Source organism: Cherax quadricarinatus, chromosome 36 (genome assembly GCF_038502225.1).
Source record: "Cherax quadricarinatus isolate ZL_2023a chromosome 36, ASM3850222v1, whole genome shotgun sequence".
NCBI classification, from domain to species: domain Eukaryota; kingdom Metazoa; phylum Arthropoda; class Malacostraca; order Decapoda; family Parastacidae; genus Cherax; species Cherax quadricarinatus.
This window is the reverse complement of record NC_091327.1, coordinates 20,916,425-20,942,367: the sequence shown is the minus strand read 5'-3', so window position 1 is coordinate 20,942,367 and position 25,943 is coordinate 20,916,425. Positions and strand designations below refer to the sequence as shown.

General features: G+C 45.6%; 1 protein-coding gene across 3 annotated transcripts in view; it reads left to right on the top strand.

Annotated features, from left to right (window-relative positions):
* Nucleotides 1–25,943, top strand: part of LOC128691274 (uncharacterized) — an 85,174-nt gene that overhangs the window by 16,036 nt on the left and 43,195 nt on the right. The window contains exon 2 of one of the 3 annotated variants that reach the window (XM_070091549.1): nt 830–895. The exons of the other annotated variants lie outside the window; for them this stretch is intronic. The gene's annotated coding sequence lies outside the window, so the exon portion shown is untranslated. The remainder of the gene's footprint in view (nt 1–829; nt 896–25,943) is intronic. 3 annotated transcript variants of the gene reach the window in all.

Below are 25,943 nucleotides of genomic sequence, written 5' to 3'. Positions count from 1 at the left end.
CGACCCCTGCAACCACAATTAGGTGAGTACAATTAAGTCAGTACACACCTGCTGGACCTGTGGACTTCACAGTAACAATAGGTACATGTGTGTTAAACAACTGTCATGGGTCTCATTCTTCGGGAAACAATGCAGTAGCAATGTATGATAGTGTAAGTTTGTTGCTGGAACTACTGCTTCTGGTGGATACAAAATACACACTCTTGTAACTTAAGGTTGGTAGCGCACTCTTTTTCATACACTGACTATCCGGGGTTCAATCCCCGGTACAGGTGAAAATGTTGGGCATGTTTCCTTACATCTGTTGCCCCTTTTCACCTAGCAGTAAGTACGTACCTGGGTGTTAGCCGTCTGGTGTGGGTCGCATCCTGGGGGGTGGGGGGTTGAACCGAGGTAGGATAGCAGCTGTTAGCTTGTAAAACTGATGTGTAAAAAAATGATCGTGATCATTATAAAAGTTAAACAACTTAAACACATCTACAACAACTTCCAGTTGCTTCTCAAACATATACATAGCAACGTTGTACATGTATACTTAACCTCCGCCTTAGCAGAAGCGCACATACACACATGTAACCCCCCCCCGTCCCTACGTATGTACACTTCTCCTTCCATTTATTCACCAGCACGCATACGTACACACAGTCCTGGACAACAACTCCAGCTGTGCTGAAGCCAATCCCTTGAAACTGCAGTACCTGACAAGCTTATAGTAGAATACTTGATGATATACTCGTTACCCTACTTAAGTCTCTCTTTTAGCACTGTGTATGTATGTAACCCCATTTTGTGTACTCGCCTATTTGTAATCATCTATTCGTGGTTGCAGGAGTCGAGTCACAGCTCCTGGCCCCGCCTATTCGCTGGTCTCTACTAGGTCTTCTCTTCCTGTTCCGTGAGTTTTATCGTATCTCTTATTAAATCTATGAATGGATCCTGCCTCCACTACATCACTCTCCAGACTGTTCTACTTCCTGACAACTCTACGACTGAAAACAAATACTTTCTAACAACCCCGTGACTCATCTGAATTTTCAACTTCCAGTTGTGTCCCCTTGTTGCTGTGTCCCATTTCTGAAACATCCTGTCCCTATCCACCTTGCCAACTCCTCTCAGTATTTTGCAAGTCGTTATCAATGTCCCCCCCCCTCTCCAATCCCTCCTGTCCTCCAGTGTCATCAGGTTGATGTGTGATAAATTATGAGAGGGAAACATAGCTAGCTATGGTTCCTACTGTGTAACCCTCATGATGATAAATCAGGCACTTATCCGAGGTTTCCAGAATAAACATGGCCAAATATTTCACGAGTATTTTATTTGTCAACTTGTCGGTTTTCTAATGAAACCATCATATAAAATAAGGTAAAAGCAAACTGCTGATTTATCTAAGTTTTCTATATAAAAATATATAAAATGTGCTTTTAAGCACAATAATCACAAAAAAAGACGACCTACGAGTAAGTTCTGTGGAAAAGTATTGTAGTCATTGTATCAGACAACATGTTATGGTCTTGTAGTCATTGTATCCAGACAACATATTATGGTCTTGTAGTCATTGTATCCAGACAACATATTATGGTTTTGTAGTCATTGTATCCAGACAACATATTATGGTCTTGAAGTCATTGTATCCAGACAACATATGGTCTTGAAGTCATTGTATCCAGACAACATATTATGGTTTTGTAGTCATTGTATCAGACAACATGATATGGTCTTGTAGTCATTGTATCAGACAACATGTTATGGTCTTGTAGTCATTGTATCAGACAACATGTTATGGTCTTGTAGTCATTGTATCAGACAACATGTTATGGTTTTGTAGTCATTGTATCCAGACAACATATTATGGTTTTGTAGTCATTGTATCAGACAACATGTTATGGTCTTGTAGTCATTGTATCAGACAACATGTTATGGTCTTGTAGTCATTGTATCAGACAGCATGTTGTGGTCTTGTAGTCGTTGTATCAGACAGCATGTTGTGGTCTTGTAGTCGTTGTATCAGACATGTTGTGGTCTTGTAGTCATTGTATCAGACAACATGTTATGGTCTTGTAGTCATTGTATCAGACAACATGTTATGGTCTTGTAGTCATTGTATCAGACAACATGTTATGGTCTTGTAGTCATTGTATCAGACAACATGTTATGGTCTTGTAGTCATTGTATCAGACAACATGTTGTGTTCTTGTAGTCATTGTATCAGACAACATGTTATGGTCTTGTAGTCATTGTATCAGACAGCATGTTGTGGTCTTGTAGTCGTTGTATCAGACAGCATGTTGTGGTCTTGTAGTCGTTGTATCAGACATGTTGTGGTCTTGTAGTCATTGTATCAGACAACATGTTGTGGTCTTGTAGTCATTGTATCAGACATGTTATGGTCTTGTAGTCATTGTATCAGACAACATGTTATGGTCTTGTAGTCATTGTATCAGACATGTTATGGTCTTGTAGTCATTGTATCAGACAACATGTTATGGTCTTGTAGTCATTGTATCAGACAACATGTTATGGTCTTGTAGTCATTGTATCAGACAGCATGTTGTGGTCTTGTAGTCGTTGTATCAGACATGTTGTGGTCTTGTAGTCATTGTATCAGACAACATGTTATGGTCTTGTAGTCATTGTATCAGACATGTTGTGGTCTTGTAGTCATTGTATCAGACATGTTATGGTCTTGTAGTCATTGTATCAGACAACATGTTGTGGTCTTGTAGTCATTGTATCGGACAACATGTTATGGTCTTGTAGTCATTGTATCCAGACAACATGTTATGGTCTTGTAGTCATTGTATCAGACAACATGTTATGGTCTTGTAGTCATTGTATCAGACATGTTATGGTCTTGAAGTCATTGTATCCAGACAACATATTATGGTTTTGTAGTCATTGTATCCAGACAACATATTATGGTCTTGTAGTCATTGTATCAGACAACATATTATGGTTTTGTAGTCATTGTATCCAGACAACATATTATGGTTTTGTAGTCATTGTATCCAGACAACATATTATCGTCTTGTAGTCATTGTATTCAGACAACATGTTGTGGTCTTGTAGTCATTGTATCCAGACAACATATTATGGTCTTGAAGTCATTGTATCCAGACAACATATGGTTTTGTAGTCATTGTATCCAGACAACATATTATGGTTTTGTAGTCATTGTATCCAGACAACATATTATGGTTTTGTAGTCATTGTATCCAGACAACATATTATGGTCTTGAAGTCATTGTATCCAGACAACATATGGTCTTGAAGTTATTGTATCCAGACAACATATTATGGTTTTGTAGTCATTGTATCCAGACAACATATTATGGTCTTGAAGTCATTGTATCCAGACAACATATGGTCTTGAAGTCATTGTATCCAGACAACATATTATGGTTTTGTAGTCATTGTATCCAGACAACATATTATGGTTTTGTAGTCATTGTATCCAGACAACATATGGTCTTGAAGTCATTGTATCCAGACAACATATTATGGTTTTGTAGTCATTGTATCCAGACAACATATTATGGTCTTGAAGTCATTGTATCCAGACAACATATTATGGTTTTGTAGTCATTGTATCCAGACAACATATTATGGTCTTGTAGTCATTGTATCCAGACAACATGTTGTGGTCTTGTAGTCATTGTATCCAGACAACATATTATGGTCTTGAAGTCATTGTATCCAGACAACATATGGTTTTGTAGTCATTGTATCCAGACAACATATTATGGTTTTGTAGTCATTGTATCCAGACAACATATTATGGTTTTGTAGTCATTGTATCCAGACAACATATTATGGTCTTGAAGTCATTGTATCCAGACAACATATGGTCTTGAAGTCATTGTATCCAGACAACATATTATGGTTTTGTAGTCATTGTATCCAGACAACATATTATGGTCTTGAAGTCATTGTATCCAGACAACATATTATGGTCTTGTAGTCACCGTATCCAGACAACATATTATGGTCTTGAAGCCATTGTATCCAGACAACATATTATGGTCTTGTAGTCACTGTATCCAGACAACACATTATGCTCTTACAAAGACTAATCCGGCTCTGTGTACATGACATGCTCCATGCATCAACCAGCAGGCGCATGTACGCCTCCCCTCCTTCAGTGCATAAACCGGCACGCATGTGTAAACATCCTCTAAACCCCACACGCATGTGTATTTTCCTTTACTCCCACATGTGTACAGGAAAATGCACATGTACACTTAATCCTCAGTGATATTAATCACCAATCTTACCGTCCCCGACACACGAGAGACATCCTAGACAGTGACAAAAGCCGACAGGTGGAAATAAAGACCATAGTAACAAAGAAGCCTTTTTATTAGAACGTTTCGCCCAGGGTTTGCCTTTATAAAGGGCTTCGATAACGCCCAGCCTCATAAAGGGTTTCGATGAAGTTCGGCCTCGGGCTAGACGTTGCAGTAAAAGGCTTCTCGGTCATTATTTACACAAGAGACATTGTGAACACCGACAAAGACCCCAGTGGAAATAAGTCATTTTCTCTACCTTTTATGAGGTTACCATAGGTAATTTACACATATGTTGCTAGGTATGATAATTGTACTTACATATACCTGCCTTGAGTCAGGCTTGTCTGGTGCTTGCCTGGCCAACCAGGCTGTTACTGCTGGTGATCCCGTATGCACCAAAGCCTGGTTGAACCGGCAATTGCTGGATGTATTGCTTCATTTCCCCTTGATGAAAAAAATACACATGTGCAACATCTGGGTATCTTTATTTGTAGATGTTTGGTTATCCAGTGACTGTCAATACAGATTCAACGATATAATGAGAGGACTGTAGTACGGCATACAAAAGACTAACACTCACACCAGGACCACAGCCATCACACCAGGACCACGGCCATCACACCAGGACCACAGCCATCACACCAGGACCATAGCCATCACACCAGGACCACAATCATCACACCAGGACCACAGCCATCACACCAGGACCACAGCCATCACACCAGGACCACAGCCATCACACCAGGACCACGGCCATCACACCAGGACCACAGCCATCACACCAGGACCACAGCCATCACACCAGGACCACAGCCATCACACCAGGACCACGGCCATCACACCAGGACCACAGCCATCACACCAGGACCACGGCCATCACACCAGGACCACAGCCATCACACCAGGACCACAGCCATCACACCAGGACCACAGCCATCACACCAGGACCACGGCCATCACACCAGGACCACAGCCATCACACCAGGACCACAGCCATCACACCAGGACCACAGCCATCACACCAGGACCACAGCCATCACACCAGGACCACAGCCATCACACCAGGACCACAGCCATCGCACCAGGACCACAGCCATCACACCAGGACCACAGCCATCACACCAGGACCACAGCCATCACACCAGGACCACGGCCATCACACCAGGACCACGGCCATCACACCAGGACCACGGCCATCACACCAGGACCACGGCCATCACACCAGGACCGAGGCCATCACACCAGGACCACGGCCATCACACCAGGACCACAGCCATCACACCAAGACCACAGCCATCACACCAGGACCACAATCATCACACCAGGACCACGGGCATCACACCAGGACCACGGGCATCACACCAGGACCACGGGCATCACACCAGGACCACGGGCATCACACCAGGACCACGGGCATCACACCAGGACCACGGGCATCACACCAGGAGCACAACCATCACACCAGGAGCACAGCCATCACACCAGGAGCACAGCCATCACACCAGGAGCAGAGCCATCACACCAGGAGCAGAGCCATCACACCAGGAGCAGAGCCATCACACCAGGAGCAGAGCCATCACACCAGGAGCAGAGCCATCACACCAGGATCACAGCCATCACACCAGGATCACAGCCATCACACCAGGACCACAGCCATCACACCAGGACCACAGCCATCACACCAGGAGCACAGCCATCACACCAGGACGACAGCCATCACACCAGGAGCACAGCCATCACACCAGGAGCAGAGCCATCACACCAGGAGCAGAGCCATCACACCAGGAGCAGAGCCATCACACCAGGAGCAGAGCCATCACACCAGGAGCACAGCCATCACACCAGGATCACAGCCATCACACCAGGATCACAGCCATCACACCAGGACCACAGCCATCACACCAGGACCACGGCCATCACACCAGGACCACGGCCATCACACCAGGACCACAGCCATCACACCAGGACCATAGCCATCACACCAGGACCACAATCATCACACCAGGACCACAGCCATCACACCAGGACCACAGCCATCACACCAGGACCACAGCCATCACACCAGGACCACGGCCATCACACCAGGACCACAGCCATCACACCAGGACCACAGCCATCACACCAGGACCACAGCCATCACACCAGGACCACAGCCATCACACCAGGACCACAGCCATCACACCAGGACCACGGCCATCACACCAGGACCACAGCCATCACACCAGGACCACGGCCATCACACCAGGACCACAGCCATCACACCAGGACCACAGCCATCACACCAGGACCACAGCCATCACACCAGGACCACGGCCATCACACCAGGACCACAGCCATCACACCAGGACCACAGCCATCACACCAGGACCACAGCCATCACACCAGGACCACAGCCATCACACCAGGACCACAGCCATCACACCAGGACCACAGCCATCGCACCAGGACCACAGCCATCGCACCAGGACCACAGCCATCACACCAGGACCACAGCCATCACACCAGGACCACGGCCATCACACCAGGACCACGGCCATCACACCAGGACCACGGCCATCACACCAGGACCACGGCCATCACACCAGGACCACGGCCATCACACCAGGACCACGGCCATCACACCAGGACCACAGCCATCACACCAAGACCACAGCCATCACACCAGGACCACAATCATCACACCAGGACCACGGGCATCACACCAGGACCACGGGCATCACACCAGGACCACGGGCATCACACCAGGACCACGGGCATCACACCAGGACCACGGGCATCACACCAGGACCACGGGCATCACACCAGGAGCACAGCCATCACACCAGGAGCAGAGCCATCACACCAGGAGCAGAGCCATCACACCAGGAGCAGAGCCATCACACCAGGAGCAGAGCCATCACACCAGGAGCACAGCCATCACACCAGGATCACAGCCATCACACCAGGATCACAGCCATCACACCAGGACCACAGCCATCACACCAGGACCACAGCCATCACACCAGGAGCACAGCCATCACACCAGGACGACAGCCATCACACCAGGAGCACAGCCATCACACCAGGAGCAGAGCCATCACACCAGGAGCAGAGCCATCACACCAGGAGCAGAGCCATCACACCAGGAGCAGAGCCATCACACCAGGAGCAGAGCCATCACACCAGGATCACAGCCATCACACCAGGATCACAGCCATCACACCAGGACCACAGCCATCACACCAGGACCACAGCCATCACACCAGGACCACAGCCATCACACCAGGAGCACAGCCATCACACCAGGACGACAGCCATCACACCAGGAGCACAGCCATCACAACAGGAGCACAGCCGTCACACCAGTACCACAGCCGTCACACCAGTACCACAGCCGTCACACCAGTACCACAGCCGTCACACCAGTACCACAGCCGTCACACCAGGACCACAGCCGTCACACCAAGACCTGATGTTACCGGGTTATTCAGGGTTACTAACAATTTAGGTTAATTAACCAAACAAAATGTTGCTCTTCTTGTGACCTGTGACAACATTCTACCCCCGGCACTGTTGTGCTGTGACAACATTCTACATCCGACACTGTTGTGCTGTGACAACATTCTACCCCCGGTATTGTTGTGCTGTGACAACATTCTACCCCCGGTACTGTTGTGCTGTGACAACATTCTACCCCCGGTACTGTTGTGCTGTGACAACATTCTACCCCCGGTACTGTTGTGCTGTGACAACATTCTACCCCCGGTACTGTTGTGCTGTGACAACATTCTACCCCCGGCACTGTTGTGCTGTGACAACATTCTACCCCCGGCACTGTTGTGCTGTGACAACATTCTACCCCCGGCACTGTTGTGCTGTGACAACATTCTACCCCCGGCACTGTTGTGCTGTGACAACATTCTACCCCCGGCACTGTTGTGCTGTGACAACATTCTACCCTGGCACTGTTGTGTTGTGACAACATTCTTCCCCCGGCACTGTTGGGTTGTGACAACATTCTTTCCCCGCTCTGTTGTGCTGTGACAACATTCTACCCGGCACTGTTGTGCTGTGACAACATTCTGCACCGGCACTGCTGTGCTGTAACATTCTACTCCGGCACTGTTGTGCTGTGACAACATTCTGCACCGGCACTGTTGTGCTGTGACAACATTCTACCCGGCACTGTTGTGCTGTGACAACATTCTGCACCGGCACTGCTGTGCTGTAACATTCTACTCCGGCACTGTTGTGCTGTGACAACATTCTACTCCGGCACTGTTGTGCTGTGACAACATTCTACACCGGCACTGTTGTGTTGTGACATTCTTCCCCCGGCACTGTTGTGTTGTGACAACATTCTTTCCCGGCACTGTTGTGCTGTGACAACATGCTACCACCGGCACTGTTTTCCTGTGCCAACATTCTACCCCGGCACTGTTGTGCTGTGACAGCATTCTACCCCGGCACTATTGTGCTGTGACAGCATTCTTCTCCGGCATTGTTGTGCTGTGACAACATTCTACCCCCGGCACTGTTGTGCTGTGACAACATTCTACCCCCGCCACTGTTGTGCTGTGACAACATTGTTCCCCCGGCACTGTTGCGCTGTGACAACATTGTTGCCCCGGCACTGTTGTGCTGTGACAACATTGTTCCCCCGGCACTGTTGTGCTGTGACAACATTGTTCCCCCGGCACTGTTGTGCTGTGAGAACATTGTCCCCCCGGCACTGTTGTGCTCTGACAACATTGTTCCCCCGGCACTGTTGTGCTGTGACAACATTGTTCCCCCGGCACTGTTGTGCTGTGACAACATTGTTCCCCCGGCACTGTTGTGCTGTGACAACATTGTTCCCCCGGCACTGTTGTGCTGTGACAACATTGTTCCCCCGGCACTGTTGTGCTGTGACAACATTGTTGCCCCGGCACTGTTGTGCTGTGACAACATTGTTGTCCCGGCACTGTTGTGCTGTGACAACATTGTTGCCCCGGCACTGTTGTGCTGTGACAACATTGTTGCCCCGGCACTGTTGTGCTGTGACAACATTGTTCCCCCGGCACTGTTGTGCTTGACAACATTGTTCCCCCGGCACTGTTGTGCTGTGACAACATTGTTCCCCCGGCACTGTTGTGCTTGACAACATTGTTCCCCCGGCACTGTTGTGCTTGACAACATTGTTCCCCCGGCACTGTTGTGCTGTGACAACATTGTTCCCCCGGCACTGTTGTGCTTGACAACATTGTTCCCCCGGCACTGTTGTGCTTGACAACATTGTTCCCCCGGCACTGTTGTGCTGTGACAACATTGTTGCCCCGGCACTGTTGTGCTTGACATCATTGTTCCCCCGGCACTGTTGTGCTTGACAACATTGTTCCCCCGGCACTGTTATGCTGTGACAACATTGTTCCCCCGGCACTGTTATGCTGTGACAACATTGTTCCCCCGGCACTGTTATGCTGTGACAAGATTGTTCCCCAGGCACTGTGCTGTTACATCATTGTTCCCCCGGCACTGTTGTGCTGTGACAGCATTGTTTCCACGGCACTGTTGTGCTATGACAACATTCTACCCCCGGCACTGTTGTGCTGTGACAGCATTGTTTCCACGGCACTGTTGTGCTATGACAACATTCTACCCCCGGCACTGTTGTGCTGTGACAGCATTGTTCCACCGGCACTGTTGTGCTGTGACAACATTCTACCCCCGGCACTGTTGTGCTGTGACAACATTCTACCCCCGGCACTGTTGTGCTGTGACAACATTCTACCCCCGGCACTGTTGTGTTGTGACAGCATCACCAGAGGTATCAGCGTGTTGCTTCGGAAGGTCTTCTTCTTCTTGTTGATTCGCCGGTATTCTCCCGGCCCGGGCCTTTTCAAGCGGTGTTTATATATAAGTTATCCCCCGGGTTAGATAACTCCTGACGTCATCAGTTGGTCTTGATTACGAGGACTTGTGCGCATGTGTTTTGATAGTTCTTGGTCTCTCTCTCTCTCTCTCTCTCTCTCTCTCTCTCTCTCTCTCTCTCTCTCTCTCTCTCTCTCTCTCTCTCTCTCTCGATTCAAGAAATTAAATCTAAGACCCTTCTCGGGTCAAACGTGATTGCCCTTCATTCTCAAGGTGCTATACCGCCCCTGCGGATTCAGAGCTTCCCGGGAATATCACAGTCATTTTTCCGGTGAGTGAAACACGTGTGCAACACATGGCTGTGGTCCTTACCGGGGAAACGTTTCGCCAACCAGTGGCTTCATCATATGTGAGGACGGAGCAAGATGTAAAGACGGAGTCAGAGGTAATGTCTCTCAGCTTGGAGATGATGTATTCACTGCATCAACCTTCTCAGTTTTCTTAAGCATTTAATAATAATAATAATAATAATAATAATAATAATAATAATAATAATAATTCCCTAATGGCGATATCCTCCATTTCCACTGCCCTAGCCATCAATACCATATCCTTGTCCCTCTACCTACCAAAGCATTCGAAAAACATCAAACCTAGCGTATGACGTCCTAGCGCCACCTATTGCCGAGCCTTTGCTACCTAAGCCCACGTCTTACAACATCAAGCATATAGTCAGCATAGCAAGCAGCACTTTCTTTTCAACTATGGCCGACCAACGCCATGCAGCTGGGTCTAGCCCCAGCTCTTTCCACTCACTCCTCAAACTATTCCTCTCCTTCACTTCTCTTCCACTATCTCACTCTTCCCTCTCACCCTCATGGGTCTTACCTGAGAGTATCCTGTCCTCTTTCCCTGTCTGTGAGATAAAATATCCTGAGAGATGGTAGTTACTAAGTAACAGTAACCAGCTTTGCTTGAAGGAAATCGTTGTCTGCTAGAGCTACCGATCTCATCACGCAATGCTTGACGAAATCCTGTAGATATAAATCCAGTTGTACTCCTACAAGCCTTTGGGGGCATAGTTCCTAGGCCTTTTGTTTATCCATATGTTCTTGCGCTACCGTCCATAGGATGGATATGGGGCGCACAGTAAGCTAGACATTTCGGTGACAAAATCAATGTCCTCGTCGCCTTACTGTTAAGTCTGCCAGCTCAGTCTGACATGTTAATACTGCTACATGAGACTCCTGTGAGGGAACATGGCAGGAAATCACTGCTAGTTTGCGTCCTTGTTATATAAATATTATATTTAAAAGGGTAACCACATGCTACGGGTGTTTCTGTATTGATGTTGGACAAATTTAGTTTTAGAAAGGATATAGAGAAGAATTAGTTTGGGAGTAGAGTTGTAGATGAGTGGAACAAACTGCCAGTCTGCGTCATCAAAGTTTAGAAAATTAGAATATAAGCCGGAGAGGTTTATGACCTGAGTGTGAATTGGTCGTGCCTAGCATGGGCCAGTAGATTTACTGCAGTTCTTCATTGTTGCTATGTATGTTTAGAGAATAAGGTGACTGCACTGCTGTGCGAGTTACTACATTGTAACTGTCATGCATAATAGAGTGATCATACACTGCAGAAGTACTTAAGTATATTTAAAAAACTACGGTCTCGTGGGCATTGTCCGCTCTGTTGTAGAGGCGGGGGCGGTGAGCAACCCGGTAGACGTGTGTGTATTTGTGTATGTGGCAGGTGTTTGTTGGTGTAAGTCAAGGTGTCGGGAGTCCACGGCATTATTGGGGTGGCGAAGTACCTCTCTGTGTCTCTAATACCATTACAAGCTCTCTCTGTCTCTCTCTGTCTCTCTCTGTCTCTCTCTGTCTCTCTCTGTCTCTCCCTGTCTCTCCCTGTCTCTGTCTCTGTCTCTGTCTCTGTCTCTGTGTCTCTGTCTGTCTGTCTCTCTCTCTCTCTCTCTCTCTCTCTCTCTCTCTCTCTCTCTCTCTCTCTCTCTCTCTCTCTCTCTCTCTCTCTCTCTCTCTCTGGTGTTGAGAGTAAAGACCAAGAAAGCAGCTGGTGAGGATAGGGTTGGTGCTGGGCGTGTTGGTGTCTTCATATATTTCCCATGACAAATTGCTCTTCATGTTTGCTCGCGTAAAAACACTGAGATTAATCAGTATGGTGTGGATGGTTCGCACGTTTACTGGTTGATTAGGGTTGCTGCCACCTCTTGAGTAACGATGAAGGGGGTGGCGGTGGATTGTGGTGGTTGTCGTGGTGGGTGGAGGTGCTTGTTACTTCCACAGAGTACATCCACAATTTTTTGTTTGGGACACAAAGCAAACCAGAATTCTATAAGTCCCGTTTCCCAGCCGTGAGCAGTGACCAGAGGAATATAGTGTAATATACAACCACAATATATTTTGATTGATGAAATGTATAATCTTGTGTAATCTTGTATTTAGCATTGGTGTAAAGGGACACAAAGCATAGGGGATGAGGGATATTTTGTGTCAGCACAAAGATAAACCTGCAGTGTGTATTTCGAAAATGAAAAATTTATATTTTCTGTGGAGGATCCGGTAATGGGTTCTTTTATTTAATGTATTGTAATTTTTTTTTAAATAAAATATAAAAAAAAAAATATACAACCACATATACTGTGTTGATCGCTATTGCGTTTCTGGCATTTCAGAATGCTTTCCACTCCTTACAACCACCTAACAGACTGTATATGTAAGCACTCGATTAGTCATTGCCTTATTAACCTTAATTAAGTCTTAAGTTTGCCCGAAATGCTCTGCATATTAAGGGGCGTTCTGCATGCACACCTAAATATCATTCACCTCTGTACAAACACTGTATCATGCTGAACTGAAGTATCTTAATCTTAATTTTAACACGAGCGACTGAGTCTCCTGGAGTGGCTAGCAGTGTGCTGGTCGCTACTCTTAATCATCACGGAACGGGTGGGGATCGAACCATGGCAAGTTATTCCTAAAACTCACAGGCCAGTGCGCTAACCACTCCAGGTTGGGTTATACCAGAACTATGGCAAGACTTATCTTTAATGAATTTTACCCCTGAATTAGCAGAACTTAATTTGCAAATCGCCAGATAAAACAGCGGACTCCTGCTGATTAGGATTATATTGGCGAGGAGGAGAGAAGGGAGTATAGCTTGGAGTGTGGCGAACGATTTAAAACAGATTCATAAACAACAACTAGCATTGCTTCAGAGAAGGCAAACCTGTCTCACAGACAAGGCAACATAGTTGACACAGGAGAGAGTTAACTTGCAAAATAACAGTGGATACACCATCATGAGGGACCAGGGTAGGCAGAAATAAAGTATGGAACAGTTGATGGCCTAAAAGACTGTTATTAATTGTTAGATTATATTTTGCACCGAAGTGGCTAGTTTATTGTGCACCCCATATCCATCCTGTGCAGGTAGCGCAAGAACATAAGGATATACAAAAGGCCTAGGAAAAAGGCCCCAGAAAGGTTAACAGGGGTACATCTGGATTTGTATCTACAGTTCACTTATCTGTTACAAGCAAATTTAGGATATTTTCTTAATATAGTTGATATCTTATCTTCATTAATAAGATATCTTGACATGTCACGTAGGTTATTGTTAGTAAATGGGAATTTATTTATTATCGACTACACGAGGGTCATTAAGACTGCATGACACTTTGTACACCACCACTCAAGAATACCTCATTCTCCTAAAAATAAGTATTAAATCAATCCTCCAGCGTATAAACTCTGAGAGGCTTGCACCTCCCCACGGGGTGTAAATCCTGTGTGGGAGTCTGCTTGGGTAGAATGATAACACAGACGCGGTAGTGAATTGTTTTGTCAGTGCCGAAAAGAAGTATTTGTGCCTACTGGACGCACATGAGTGATGGTGGTGGTGTTGTGGTGATAGTGATGGTGGTTGTTTTGGTAGTAATGGTGATCACGTAGTACAACAGTTACCAAATAACGTGCAAAAAATGTGTACATCTTGCACGTGATGCCATGTACTGATGTCATGAACAAGACATATACATGTCCTTCACTGAGTGACTGCTGCACTAAACTCAGATTCTCATAAGTGATGCTACCCTTGACACTTGGGATTACATGGCAGCGATTAGCGGACGGAGGATCGAACCTTCAATCCGTCTTCTGAACAGAGATAGAAAGAGAGAGATCAGTGCACCACACAGGGTGACAAGCCTCAACCTCTGATCATCTGCCTGGTTGAATCAACCATATCAACAGAGAACCAAAAACTAGAGACATTGAGGTGGCCTTACTTTTATGTGCCAGGCCAACAGTCTCAGCGTTCACAATTTTGCCTAACTATGTGGACAGCTAAAACACAGCTATTATATCACAAGACGGGCAGCCATCAGCGGTCTCACTCTGTATTCCTCAGAAACGAAGTAAAATAGAGACGTACAAATGAAAATTCTGTTACATGGCTCCAATTTCTCCCTCTGTCCAATATTTATGTGGTCCAGTATTAGATAAACTGTATACGTATATATATCAAATATTGTCAGGCCTTTATTCTGCACAACTCTGTTAAGGAGAAAGAATGATAGAAGGGAGAGGGTTGGTTAGTTAATGTGTGGGCGAAAGGCTTTGGCCTGTCGACTGCACGAAACCTGTTCACCACCAGTTAAGAATAATTTAAAAACCCCCAAAAGAGATTAAAACCACAGCATATATACACTGAGAGACATATACCTCACGGTATATACATGAGGGGAGAGGAGCGGAGGAAGAGGGGAATAAAGGTAAGTTTATTCAGGTACAGGTACATATAAATACGTTACATAAATTATCATACAAAACATCATATGTGTAGATTACCTAGGATAACCCAGAAAAGTCAGACAAACTTTGGTTATTCTAGGTAGCTGACCCCTTCTGTGTTCCACTTATTTTTAAATGAAACAAGGACAGGGCGATGTTATCACACTATCCCCGCCACTGACACATTGACAGAACTACCCAAAAACAAATGCATTAAACTAACCCAGGCATATCAAATGTTGTTTGTGTGACGGGTCAAACACCCACCGTAGAATGAAAGTAAACATTTCCTCGTTGACAAGTGAGGGCCGGGATGCGCAAGCAACATACACTAATAAAGTTCACATCGGAATGCGGTGGTGTGTTGTGGTGGGGTTGTCTTGTGTTGTGGTAATTTGTTGTGGTAGTGTGGTGTTGTGGTGGTGTGGTGTTGTGGTGGTGTTGTGTTGTGGTGGTGTTGTGTTGTGGTGGGGTTGTGTTGTGGTGGGGTTGTGTTATGATAGTGTTGTGTTGGTGTTGTGTTGAAGTTGTGTTGTGGTGGTGTTATGTTGTGGTGTTGTGTTGTGGTGGGATTGTGTTGTGGTATTGTTGTGCTGTGGTGGTGTTGATGTATTGTGGTGGTGTTGTGTTGTGGGGGTTGTGGTGGTGTGTTGTGTTGTGTTGTGGTTGTAGTGGTGTGTTGTGGTATTGTGTTGAAGTGGTGTTATGTCGCGGTGGTGTTGTGTTGATGTATTGTGGTGGTATATTGTGGTGGTGTTGTGTTGTGCTGGAGTTGTGTTGTACTGGGTTGTGTTGTGGTGGGGTTTCGTTGTGTTGGTGTAATGTGGTAGTGTTGTGTTGTAGTGTTGTGTTGTGGTGTTGTGTTGTGCTGGTGTTGTGGTTTTGTGGCCGTGTTGTGTTGGGGTTGTACTGTGACGTGATGTGTTGTGGTGGTGTTGTGTTGTGACGTGGTGTTGTGCTCTGGTGTATTTATAATATAATGTAAACTTTCACAAAAAAATGGACTATGTTTCTTTGTCATGGTCCAAAATTCAAAGATATTTTTTTTTGAGACGGCTAACTGAAGCATTGTCTCCTTAATATACCAGGACGTCGTGTGTGTGTAGGTGTGTAGGATAACGTAAATGTGTTTTATCAGAGAGAGAGAAAGAGAGAGAGAGAGAGAGAGAGAGAGAGAGAGAGATTTGCTCTGCCAGGATACATCATATTATCATTTCAAATCGTTTATGGTGATTGACTGCACTTACTCTTCATCTAGCTCCTTCTTTTTCCAATAACCTTACATTGAGAGAGTAGTTCTTACCACACTTATGAATCATCTGAGTGTTCAGCATCCATCTACATCCCCATCTACGTAGCTTCTACATCAACTGGTCTGCCTTTGAACCCTTCCACAGAGGCAGTTAAAGAGGAAGTAAGAAGAAGAAGAAAAAGTAAGAGGAAGTAAGCTTCACCTCTGTAGTCTTGTTTCCTAATATTAGAATGTTGACTATCTATCGAACCCCGCTTAGGAGGTCTGGCTCGAGACCGGGCTGCGGGATCGATGATGCCGGAATTACTAACAGATGTCTGCACTGTCACGTTGTTGTTTGAACCTGCCAATGTAGCTTGCCTTCACTCTCTCTCGCCTAGTGTGTTCCTTGTACTCACTCTTCCACACACTCAGTTTGACACACTCACTGTTAAACCCTCTCACTACACTCACACCAAGGAAGTCTCTCCCTATTTTGTTTACCTCTGGTTTACTGTGGTGGCCAGTCTTACCTCTGGTTTACTGTGGTGGCCAGTCTTCCCTCTGGTTTACTGTGGTGGCCAGTCTTACCTCTGGTTTACTGTGGTGGCCAGTCTTCCCCTGTATCCCTCGTCTTGGTCACAAAGCTTCAGAATTGTGTACATGATGGCGCCGAGTCCTCAACTTTGAGTACTCAGCGCCAGCATGCAGCTCACACCTCAAACACATAAATATCTGCAGAGAACAGAATCTTGCCCGAAGCTAGTTCCTAACTGAAATAAAAATACGAGCTGTGAAGAAAGGCTCAAAAGGCTAAATTTCTTTTCACTGAAGAAAAAAAGAGGTAGACTCAGAGGGAACATGGTCACGGCATACAGGATAATATATAAGGCAAAGGCAAACTTTACACCATGGTAAACATGGAAATATGAACGCCCAAATAAGCCACAAGTGATATTAGGACTTCTAGGTTGAGGGTCTGATTATTTCATCTTCCTCTGTCTTCTGTGTATAGTACTTCAAGGCTAAGGGACTGATCGCCTCATCCTTTAATGTCTTCGCAGATCATTTTTGCATTGAACTAACAAAAACACTGGCGAAACATCTTCAAGTAAAGATACCCAGGTGTTGCACATCTGTATAATCCCTTAAGGATCTCCTTCAGTGTTGAGTGAGTAATGGAGGATCAACTTTCATACACTTGTTCAGGGTTAACAACGAAAAATCAAATTGGTATAAGTGGGTGGTGATGATGGTTAATTTTCCAATAATTGAATAAGTGAGCTCTCTCTCTCCGCCCTCGTATGCTTCACCTTGGCCGGGCTCACCCAGACACCCACCCTCCCACCCACGAACTGGGGGATCTGGGACGGTGTGTGGGACGAGAAATGGCATGGCAGGCAGGGACGTGGGAAGTAGGGTTATAGAAGGAGGGATGGGAGGTACTGGTCGAAGTGGCACTGACGAAATAGAGCAGTTAAGAACTGCCAGCGGATTTTCTCTTGTTGGGGAACTTCTGCCAGGGACCTTCACACACTTCCGCTACCACCTCTGATAAAGCACAACACCAAAGAGGGTACGAGGAGATAAGGACAATAGGGAAAAAGATAGTAAGGAAAAGGGGATAGAAGAGAGATAGCGAGAGAAAGTGGAGTAGAGATAGATGCCTAGACTGTCTTTGTGTAAAACTTGCTCGTCTCGTCTCGACTACTTGATCTTGTGTTGTCCCAACCTGTAGTCTTGACTACCAAGTCTGGTGTGTTATTAAAGGACCAGGCCTGGTTTATAGCGACCATATTTTCAGATCTCAACAGCTCATGATGCTTGATGCTAGTACACTCAGATTTTTAAGCACGGTATCTATAACTATTCATCCGTCAGAGGAGAGAAGGGCGCCCCTTCCTAACTCATCCTCTTGCACGCTGCATACCAACCTAGCTTCGATGTCAGAGGCATCATAACTAATTCATATATTAATTCATTCAATCAGTGGTTTGACGTGGAAGAAATGGCAAAATAACGTCTGTGGTAACTTATTCTATATGATATATCCGTTATGGCTATAAACCATAAATGTCATATAGAAAAATGACAGTTTGACCGGTGGGACATTCAGTACAAAAATATTTCGCACTTTTCAAATGGATCATTTCTCCTAACAATACTGACTGGCTGGACTATCTGGTAAGGTAACCAAGCCAATGAGATATGAAAACCTTCGTTCTGAACAATATTTAGGTAAATTTTAGTGTATTGTATGACTTTTATGGTTTGAGGAGCGATGGTTTCTCGTTGTGCACAATGATGCTGAAATGTTTTATTGGTAAATTACATAGTGAGTAAAGTAATATGTTTCTGGAGTAAGTTCTTACATTAGATAACGAGTAGAACAAGATGTTTCTGGAGTAAGTTCTTACATTAGATAACGAGTAGAACAAGATGTTTCTGGAGTAAGTTCTTACATTAGATAACGAGTAGAACAAGATGTTTCTGGAGTAAGTTCTTACATTAGATAACGAGTAGAACAAGATGTTTCTGGAGTAAGTTCTTACATTAGATAACGAGTAGAACAAGATGTTTCCGGAGTAAGTTCTTACATTAGATAACGAGTAGAACAAGATGTTTCTGGAGTAAGTTCTTACATTAGATAACGAGTAGAACAAGATGTTTCTGGAGTAAGTTCTTACATTAAGTAACGAGTAGGACAAGATGTTTCTGGTAAGTGTCGTGCACATGTTGTGGATGTTGAATCTTGTTAAATTTGCTTTTTGTTTGTCATTTAAATACCAAGAAGTGAGCGTTATGTCAGAGATGGGCTCGTCAAGGGAGCGATGGTAAAACGCTCTGAGATGCACTGCTTTAGAGGTTAATGATACGTCAAGGCGTAAGGAGCCGCTGAAGACCCTGATGCTGTCTTTGAATACAATCTTTCTTGAAGTGACACTTGGCTAACGACTTGCAACAGGGAAGAGATTAAAGCATTTTTTGTGCGTCCACCTTAAGGAGTGTGTGTGTGTGTGTGTGTGTGTGTGTGTGTGTGTACTCACCTAGTTGAGGTTGCAGGGGTCGAGTCCAAGCTCCTGGCCCCGCCTCTTCACTGGTCGTTACTAGGTCACTCTCCCTGAACCATGAGCTTTATCGTACCTCTGCTTAAAGCTATGTATGGATCCTGCCTCCACTACATCGCTTCCCAAACTATTCCACTTCCTGACTACTCTGTGGCTGAATAAATACTTCCTAACATCCCTTTGATTCATCTGTGACTTCAGCTTCCAACTGTGTCCCCGTGTTGCTGTGTCCAGTCTCTGGAACATCCTGTCTTTGTCCACCTTGTCAATTCCTCTCAGTGTGTGTGTGTGTGTGTGTGTGTGTGTGTGTGTGTGTGCGTGCGTGCGTGCGTGTGTGTGTGCGTGTGTGTGTGTGTGTGTGTACTCGCCTAGTACTCACCTAGTTGAGGTTGCAGGGGTCGAGTCCTAGCTCCTGGCCCCGATGTGTGTAGTGTGTGTGTGTAGTGTGTAGTGTGCGTGTGTGTGTAGTGTGTAGTGTGTGTGTGTGTGTGTGTGTGTACTCACCTAGTACTCACCTAGTTGAGGTTGCAGGGGTCGAGTCCTAGCTCCTGGTCCCGATGTGTGTGTGTGTAGTGTGTGTGTAGTGTGTATGTGTAGTGTGTGTGTGTGTGTACTCACCTAGCTGAGGTTGCAGGGGTCGAGTCCAAGCTCCTGGCCCCGCCTCTTCACTGGTCGCTACTAGGCCACTCTCCCTGAACCGTGAGCTTTATCATACCTCTGTTTAAAGCTATGTATGGATCCTGCCAGGGAATACAGGGATCAGCAACTATGCTGACACTGCCTCCACTACATCGCTTCCCAAACTATTCCACTTCCTGACTACTCTGTGGCTGAAGAAGTACTTCCTAACATCCCTGTGATTCATCTGTGTCTTCAACTTCCAACTGTGTCCCCTTGTTGCTGTGTCCCATCTCAGGAACATCCTGTCTTTGTCCACATTGTCAATTCCTCTCAGTATTTTGTATGTCGTTATCATGTCCCCCCTCTCTCTCCTGTCCTCCAGTGTCGTCAGGTTGATTTACCTGAAACTCTCCTCGTAGGACATACCTCTTAGCTCTGGAACTAGTCTTGTTGCAAACCTTTGCACTTTCTCTAGTTTCTTTACGTGCTTGGCTAGGTGTGGGTTCCAAACTGGTGCCGCATACTCCAATATGGGCCTAACGTACACGGTGTACAGGGTCCTGAATGATTCCTTATTATGATGTCGGAATGCTGTTCTGAGGTTTGCCAGGCGCCCATATGCTGCAGCAGTTATTTGGTAGATGTTCGCTTCAGGAGATGTGCCTGGTGTTATACTCACTCCAAGATCTTTTTCCTTGAGTGAGGTTTGTAGTCTCTGGCCCCCCTAGACTATACTCCGTCTGCGGTCTTCTTTGCCCTTCCCCAATCTTCATGACTTTGCACTTGGTGGGGTTGAACTCCAGGAGCCAATTGCTGGACCAGGTCTGCAGCCTGTCCAGATCCCTTTGTAGTTCTGCCTGGTCTTCGATCGAATGAATTCTTCTCATCAACTTCACGTCATCTGCAAACAGGGACACTTCGGAGCCTATTCCTTCCGTCATGTTCACAAATACCAGAAACAGCACTGGTCCTAGGACTGACCCCTGTGGAACCCCGCTGGCCAAAGGTGCCCGCTCTGACACCTCGCCACGTACCATGACTCGCTGCTGTCTTCCTGACAAGTATTCCCTGATCCATTGTAGTGCCTTCCCTGTTATCCCTGCTTGGTCCCCCAATTTTTGCACTAATCTCTTGTGTGGAACTGTGTCAAACGCCTTCTTGCAGTCCAAGAAAATGCAATCTACCACCCCCTCTCTCTCTCTCCTGTCTTACTGCTGTCACCATGTCATAGAACTCCAGTAAGTTTGTGACACAGGATTTCCCGTCCCTGAAACCATGTTGGCTGCTGTTGATGAGATCATTCCTTTCTAGGTGTTCCACCACTCTTCTCCTGATAATCTTCTCCATGACTTTGCATACTATACATGTCAGTGACACTGGTCTGTAGTTTAGTGCTTCATGTCTGTCTCCTTTTTTAAAGATTGGGACTACATTTGCTGTCTTCCATGCCTCAGGCAATCTCCCTGTTTCGATAGATGTATTGAATATTGTTGTTAGGGGCACACATACACATAGCGCCTCTGCTCCCTCTCTTCAATACCCATGGGGAGATGTTATCTGGCCCCATTGCCTTTAAGGTATCTAGCTCACTCAGAAGCCTCTTCACTTCTTCCTCGGTTGTGTGCACTGTGTCCAGCACTTGGTGGTGTGCCCCACCTCTCCGTCTTTCTGGAGCCCCTTCTGTCTCCTCTGTGAACACTTCTTTGAATCTCTTGTTGAGTTCCTTACATACTTCACGGTCATTTCTTGTTGTCTCTCCTCCTTCCTTCCTTAGCCTGATTACCTGGTCCTTGACTGTTGTTTTCCTCCTGATGTGGCTGTACAACAGCTTCGGGTCAGATTTGGCTTTCGCTGCTGTGTGTGTGTTTCATATTGTGAGTGTGTGTCCCTGTGTTATCTTAGTGTGTGTGTGTGTGTGTGTGTGTGTGTGTGTGTGTGTGTGTGTGTGTGTGTGTAATTGATCACGTTTCAGTGAACATATATATAATATATATATAATATATATATACACTGAAAGATACACATTTCATGGTGTACATTTGTCGTATATTTTAAGTAGATTTTGCTGGTTTGGCTTATAAAGCAGAAACTTTTTTTCTAAACAGGCTGAATGTAAATTCAGTGGTTAAATAACTCCACAAAAATCGAATGAATACGCCATTTTACAGCCACATGGGTGAATACAGCTAGACGAGTACATCTTTATGAGTGCAAGTAGGTGACTACAACAGGAGTATACAGCTAGGTGAGTACAACTGGGCGAGGACTCGATAGATGGCACTGCAATGTAAGCCCATAAAATTTTCCCCACTTGCCAATTTGTGACTCGTAACTGCACCATCCGTCAAACATAAAGTGGCAGCCAGCGGTCGTAAACAGACATATAAGCAGTGAGTCAACAATAGACATTACGACCGGGCAGTCACATGAGCAACAACACGAGAAAAAAAACGTGTATTTTTGCACGGGTCGGCACGGCTAATGAACTCTGTCGCCCTAAACACAATGTGAATCTGCAAAATTTTGGTTTAAAGCTGTAGGAAGTTTATGGTACCTGAAACCTGATGGCCAGGTCTCACACTGGTCTCGTGACCCTAAGAATACAGACCACAAGAGGGAGATAGTTGGGGGTCTCACGGGGTTTCAAAAGCTGGAGACTAGATTACAGGAGGGAGATAATTAGGTCTCATGGACAGCAAAGAGAGAGAAAGAGAGAGAATCTGGTATAAGAAAGTCACTACGAAAGTTAATTCTCTAAAAGTTGAAGCAAACACAATAAAAGTGAAAGAATAGTAAATATGAATTCTCTTCGTAAAAAAATATGATGCAGTTGGAATGATAATCTCAAAATGTTTAGTACAAATAAACATAAATTAATAAAATCCAAACCTGCTTCTGTTGTACCTAACATCAGAAATTTCTAAATAACTAAAACTAAGGGAAGAGAGGATGACGACACACAAGCTGCAGAAGCTTGTTTGTCGAGTTTCGGGATCATCAGAGCTTTACCAAGTCTTGACAAAGCTCTACACAGAAAATAAGAATGGATGAACACTGCAGCAGGTTTACTGGCCCATACTTGGCCACTCTGGTCCAACCCTTATCACTCATGTATTTATCTAACCTATTTTTAAAGCTACCCAAGGTCTTTGGCGAGACGTCCTAATTAAGGCTTTTTTTTTTCGTGTGTTCATCGTCATGCTTGTACGTAAATAAGACACACCATGGGGAGTAGATAATGAAGACGCTAGTGGAGCAAACGTCTTCACAGTGTAATGCCAGAACCGCATTGCTTGTCTAAGGTACTGACGGTACTCCATACCATTGTATTACCGTCCTCGTGCTGGTGGGCAGTCTGTTGTTCCGTCAGGAGGAAGAGTAAGATTTGCGACTCGACGTGGCAGTGCTGGGAGAGTTTTAGAATGACCTCGTATGTTGGTAATGAGTGTGTGTGAGTTTTACTCTAGACATAAGCTACTGTCACTTCCCCTTCTTAGTCTCCCATCCATTATATACACATACACATGACTCTACACCTGTCCGTGTTACCACACCCACCTGTTCACGTCTTGACACACTTGTTTACTTCTGCACTCGGCTCACATTTAAACAAATCAGAAGTATTATTGGAGCAGGACAGAGGAGGAGGAATGAGCCTACGCCTCTGTGTGTGTGTGTGTGTGTGTGTGTGTGTGTGTGTGTGTGTGTGTGTGTGTGTGTGTGTGTGTGTGTGTGTGTGTGTGTGTGCGCGCGCGCACCTATTTGTATTCACCTATTTATGGTTGCAGGGTTCGTGTCACAGCTCCTGGCCCCGCCTCTTCGCTGGTCGCTACTAGGTCCGCTCTCTCCTTCTCCATGAGCTTTATCGAACCTCTTCTTAAAGCTATGTGTGGATTCCTGCCTCCAGTACATCACTCTCCAAGTTGTTCCACTTCCTGACAACTGTGACTGAAGAAATACTTCCTAACATCCCAGTGTGTGTGTGCGTGTGTATGTTGTGAGTCGGGGTAGAGCTCTAGTTCCTGTCTTCTACCTCTTAATATTTTATTTTTCTCCATTATATTTCACTAAATTGCAGGACATTTAGTTTATTCTATTTACGCAATTTACAGCGTTTTCCCGATTTCCCACACCTCTCCCCTTCTCCCTTCCCCATTCTCCCCCTCCCCATTCTTCCTCCCCCATTTCGTTCCCCCTCATCCCCCGTGGCATGGGTTGAGCAGAGTTAGGTTAGGTAAGATTTGTCAGGAAACAGGACCAGTGTTTCCTGACGCTGGTCTAAGTCATATGACGACCCACCACGGGAGCTTTTGGTCATCTGACCGAGGCCTTCCGCTGGCGTGCTCGTCTCGCGCTTAAGAAGAGGAGGATCAAGCCTCCGCGAATTCGTGTGCTGAATGACCCACTCGGGTTTAATGCTTTACGTGATACAGTGCTTCGAACAGGTTAAAGGCACAATACAGTGGCTCGAACGATACACAAATAACCCGCGTTAGGGAGACTGAAACCGTGACTACGTTTCTGTCCGACTTGGACGGACTTGTTAATGGTCAAAACTCGGACCGAAACTTGGTCAGAGTTTCATTCTCCCGTGCGGGGTATTTGTGTGTATAATGTTTTCATATCTGAGCTATATCTGTGTGCATTCAGTCAACTATTTTCCTTTTTTTTTTTTTTGCAAATTTCAAGGCATAGGGTAAGTAGCCCCTTGTTTCAACGGGCGTTCTAATTCCCTTGTACTACAGTATGGCTACGAGAGGATCCCTACTTACCTGGAGTCTACCTGGAGGGTGTTCCAGGGGTCAACGCTTCCGCGACCCGGTCCTCGACCAGGTCTCCCTATGGATCAGGGCCTGATCAACAAGGCTGTTACTGCTGGCCGCGCGAAATCCAACGTACGGACCACAGCCCAGTTAATCGAACGCTGACTTAAGGTATCTGTCCAGCTCCCTCTCGAAAACAGCCAGGGGTCTGTTCGTTATTTTTTTTAGTAACACATCGGCCGTTTCCCACCAAGGCAGGGTGACCCGAAAAAGAAAAACTTTCATCATCATTCACTCCATCACTGTCTTGCCAGAGGCACGCTTACACTACAGTTATGAAGCTACAACATTAACACCCCTCCTTTAGAGTGCTGGCACTGTACTTCCCATCTCCAGGAATCAAGTCCGGTCTGCCGGTTTCCCTGAATCCCTTCATAAATGTTACTTTGCTCACACTCCAACAGCACGTCAAGTCCTAAAAACCATTTGTTTCTATTTGCTCCTATCAAACCCGCTCGCTCACTCTTGCTGGAAGTCCTAGCCCCTCGCACACAAAACCTCCTTTACTCTCTCTCTCCAACCTTTCCTAGGCCGACCCTTACCCCACCTTCCCTCCACTACAGACTTATGCACTCTCGAAGTCATTCTATTTCGTTCCATCCTCTACATGTGTACAAACCATCTCAATAACCCCTCCTCAGCCCTCTGGATTATAGTTATGGTAATCCCGCACCTCCTTCTAATCTCCAAACTACGGATTCTCTGCATTATATTCACATCACACATTGCCCTCAGACATGACATCTCCACTGCCTCTAGCCTTATCCTTGTTGCAACATTCATCACCCATGCTTCACACCCATACAAGAGCTTTGGTAAAACTATACTCTCATGCATTCCTCTCTTAGCTTTCATGGATAAAGTCTTTTGTCTCCACAGACTCAGTGCACCACTCACCTTTGTCCCCTCGTAAATTCTATGATTCACCTCATCTTTCATAGACCCATCTGCTGACATGTCCACTCCCAGATATCTGAATACACTCAACTCTTCCATACTCGCTCCCTCCAATCTGATATCTAGTCTTCCGTTACTTATTTTTTTTGTTATCCTCATCACCTTACTCTTTTTTATATTCACTTTTAATTTCCTTCCCTTACATACCCTACCAAACTTATCAACCAACCTCTGCAACTTCTCTTCAGATCTCTCAAAAGCACAGTGTCATCAGCAAAGAGCAACTGTGATAACTCCCACTTTGTGTTAGATTCTTTATCTTTTAACCCCATACCTCTTGCCAACACCCGAGCATTTACTTCTCTTACAGCTCCATC